This window comes from Aplysia californica, unplaced genomic scaffold, assembly GCF_000002075.1.
Source record: "Aplysia californica isolate F4 #8 unplaced genomic scaffold, AplCal3.0 scaffold00394, whole genome shotgun sequence".
NCBI classification, from domain to species: domain Eukaryota; kingdom Metazoa; phylum Mollusca; class Gastropoda; order Aplysiida; family Aplysiidae; genus Aplysia; species Aplysia californica.
In genome coordinates, this window is record NW_004797664.1 from 462,077 (window position 1) to 466,669 (window position 4,593).

General features: G+C 39.3%; 1 protein-coding gene across 1 annotated transcript in view; it reads right to left on the bottom strand.

Annotated features, from left to right (window-relative positions):
* Nucleotides 1-4,593, bottom strand: part of LOC101857966 (tetraspanin-18) — a gene marked incomplete in the record, with an annotated part of 27,593 nt that overhangs the window by 1,509 nt on the left and 21,491 nt on the right.

The following is a 4,593-nucleotide window of genomic DNA, read 5'->3' on the forward strand; positions in this document are numbered from 1 at the left end:
GACGTTTATGGTTGTTACATACATTTATAATAGTTCTTTTCTCAGGGAGAAGAATGCAAGGTTAAATTTGAGGTTTATACCTTTTACAATAGTTTCCCTTTCCTCTCGACGCTTAACCCCCAAGCCACGCCCTGGAAGGCGGGAACTCTTCCGAGCCCGCCCGGGTGTGTCACACCTACACTACTAGTACAAAGTAACTAGCCTTGTGAAGACACAAAAATACGCTGACTCTGCTGAACGTTACCTCTGACTCTTGGAGGGTCAAAGAAAAACGCACAAGTTCAAGGCGCTCGAAGGAAAACAGAACGCTTTAATTTAAGCTTCCTGCTGTCTTGTTCGTAATTCGTAAGTAAGAAAAATAAGTGTTTTTTTTTTTTCTTCCTTTTTTTCCTAAGGTTTTTTTGGGTAAAAATTTTAGCAAAATTTGATCTTTTTTGCATAATTTCTGACTATTTTCCTTTATCATTCTGTGTTTAAATGAACAGAATCGCACAATTTCAAATTTTTGGGCTCGGTTTGCATAATTTCAGATTTTTTGTGTGCATAAAACCACGGGGACAGAACTAGGCCGGAACTGGCACAATCTACATGATTTATCAGGTGAACTGCTTCGACCCAGCCTAGTGGGGCCAAACCAGGCTGAGAGGTATACGGTGTCCAGTCAGGTGGCTGTATATACTTGGTACACACACACGTGCAACAGGAAGGGGGGGGGGAGCTCGAACGCAAGTTATTTTGCTTTAGTTTTAGTTTTAGTAAGGGTTTACGGTGCTCGCAACTGCATAAGGTCATATGAGCGCCAGAAGATTACAGGTGTTACAAGAGAGTAACAAACATAAAAAAGAAGAAGGAGAGATATGGACGGTAGATGGAAAGAAAGAGCAAACCACACCTGAGCACCAGCCAACCACCCCACCCCAAGGTTTTTTGCATGTGACAGGAAGTGCCTAAGCTTTTACACCACACACACCGGCCATTACTCGTACTCACAATGCGGATGAGATTTTTGCCTTATGTTTTAGTAAAATTGTAGATCTATGTGTTTTACGGCACTTGCAACACAATTAGGTCATATAAAAAAGTCATAAAGTGTCGTAGATAAGAGGTGCTACAAGACAGCAACAAACATAAATGAGGAGGAGAGATAAGGATAAATATAATCTTACACATTTTTTTGGACATTTTGCCCCCTCTCCCTCTCTTTCTTACACTTTTCTTACATTTGTGATCCCATAATATTAAATTGTTCGCTAATAATAATAATAATATTAAATTTATATCGAGCAAAACCGTGTTACAACCATTGTTCTATGCGCTTTACATAATATTCATTAAAAACATGTACATGTATACACACATACATGCGCATAATAATATATATATACAGTTCCACATTCACCAAAAATAACAGAGTAAATCATTCAAGAAACATATTGAATACTACTACACTCTTTCTTACTAATGGAGAAAAAACAGTCAATGTCAAAATCACAAATAACACAAATTACAGTACAATTCTGATAAAGTCAACACCTCGGGTCCGGGAAAAAAGGGTTGACGTTATCTATTGTACTGCTGGTCATTGAAAATTGAAGATGACAGCTACAAAATTACAAAGTACCGGTACCTGGTAACAAGATGTTAGCTCAATTTCAGTAAGTAGGCCTATAATTCTGAAATTGTCACCAAAACAAGAGATAATGAGTGAACAAAGCAATTGGCGTTGGAGGTGAGTACACCACTAGCTCAGACCCTAAATATCTCTTCTTAAATGAATTCATCTTAGGATTAGTCCCAAATTGCTCACTTTACTCAAGGTTAATACTCAAGTAGTTGCCTGTATCAGAAGCACATTTACTTAAATAAAGATTGTAAAAAACGGACCACAGTGAGGTGTTGACTGCTAGCGAGAGTTGACTTTATCAGGATTCCACTGTATCTGTTATTAATAATCATTATGCTTAAAACAAAAAGTGAAATTAGATCTAGTTATCATCAACAAAGGCCGTGTTCATAATTTTATATAAAAAATATATTTAAAAACAGGGGCATCTGCTGAGCTGTCTTCCAAATCTGGGTCCTGTTCCTGCTCTTTCTCCTGGAGGACCTGCTGTATCGCCATGACATTTGCCGTGCTTACCCTACCGCTCGAAATGAACAGTCAACGTTTTATGTATTATTTTAAAAAAAGATGTTGTCATATTGTCATAAATTTTCCCTTGTTATTTTTTCATTTCGCAAAAGTAAAATTACATTGGTTCAATAAAGACTCTCCCCCCCCCCCCCCCCTTGGTACATTTTTCTTACAGGAGCCAAAGAACCCCCCCCCCCCCCCCTTCTTTTCAGGCGTAAGATTATATTATTTGAAAGTCCACTTAAGACGATAGATGTGTTGACGTGTATAGTGCGGTAAAAAAGTCGTGGCTCAGCTTATCCTCAAATATCTCTTTAACGGGTGAATCACTGCCACTTATACTTTGCACAGCAGTTTGTATCAATTTGTCTCAGTTTGATCATATTTTTTCCACAACATTTTCCACAATTAAAAAAAACACACTTTTCTTCATAAATATATTATTATACCTAAAGTACAACACCCCCCGGCCTGGACAATGGGCGTGTTCACAGCACTTCCCGCTTTTCATACACATTTCGCATATTATTATGTATTGTTTTCAAAATCGCTACCGACCCAGCTCTTAGAATGTAAACCTTTCAAAATCTGTTGAAACCATCGACTAGGGTTTTTTCGGTACTTATGTAGGAATTTTCTAGAATACAGCGCTCAGGTGTTTAAAAAATATTCACCAGTTAAGACAAATTGATATACGTTATTGTGCAAAAGTTGGAGAGTCTGTGTTTGACAGTTTAGGAGATGTTTGACAATAAGTTGAGCCACGAATTTTTTACAGTCCTTTTTTAATAAGAATGAGCAAACCACACTCAACCACCCACTGATGATCGTGATGAGTTTTATTTTGTCTTAGTCTAAGTAAGAGTTTTAAGGCACTTGCAACACACTTAGATCACATAAGTACCGGGTCCAAAGATAAGAGAGGGGAGGGGAGGGGAGGTCACATACAAAGAACAGATAGACTCATGGAGCACGGATAAGGACGATAGAAGTTTGATAGGTAAAAAGGAGCAAACCACACCAGAGCACCCTCCAACCACCCACGCATAATGCTGTCCTCGGGGTTTTATGCACCCCGCGTAACTTAGCTAAATTTGATCATTTGTTTGCATAATTATTGATTATTTTCCTTATCATTCTTTGTCAAAATTAACAGAATCGCATAATTTCTCAATTTTGAGCTCAATTTGCATAATTTATGAATTTTTTCCCTTAAAACCGCTGGGACAGATAATGATGATGGACTTACCTCCCAGATAATGACAAAGCAGCTGAGGCCAATGATGAGGGAGCCGTAGTTATCGGCGATGTAGCTGTACACCGTCTCGTAGCAGCCCTGGGGAACACACACACATTATGTTGTAGTTTTAGTTGTTTTTTTACGGCGCTCGCAACCACTAAGGTCATAAGAGCACCAGAAGATTAGAGGTGTTACAAGAGAGTAACAAAGATAAAAGGAAGAAGGGGAGATTAGGACGATAGATGTTTGATTGGAAAGAAGAAACAAACCACACCAGAGCTCCCACCAACCACCCACATTGTACTTGTGGTTTTACAATTTTGTGCCAGTAAAGTGAAGTACACTGAGAGAATAGAGGTCATTTAGTGCCAGAAAAAAGCAAGGTAGATTGGGTTTAGTAAGGGTTTTACTGGACTTTCAAGACAAATATATAAAACATACAAAGAAAAGAAAAGGGAGAGATAATGACAATATGATATACGTGATGACCCCCCCCCCCCACACAAAATTTACAAATTAAAAAAGAGCCAAAAAGGTCGGAAAACGTCGGTCTAATCGATTTAATCATTTGGACAAAGATAGTAATACACATAACCCCATGTGAGATAACAATGATAAAACCCCCCCCCCACACACACAAAGAAACCACACCAAAGCACCTTCCAACCACTCTAAGTTTAAGCTGTAGAAAAGAGAAGCACATAATGGTTAAGAGAACAACGACCATTTAATTAATCATCCTGGGGAAAAGGCTACTTAGATGGCTAAAAGTAATCGATGACAGGAGAGAAGTACATGATCTGTGTTAGTGGCACCTCCAACCAGCTGCGAAAAACAGTGCCGCACACTTACTGACATGTCACATGCAGTTTCACACACTCATCTGACGCATGGCACAGAGTCACACTCCCACTGACACATGGCACACAGTCACACTCTCACTGACACCGACACACAGTCACACTCTCACTGACACTGACACACAGTCACACTCTCATAGACACATGACACACAGTCATACTCTCACAGACACATGACACATGACACACAGTCACACTCTCATTGACACATGACACAGAGTCACACTCTCACCACAAAGAAGTGCTCAATGCGCTGTACAATAATACAAAGAATATAATATGCAGCGCACAGCTCCTATAGTAATCCTCTTTCTCTCTCTCTCTCTCTCTCTCTCTCTCTCTCTCTCTCTCTCTCTGTC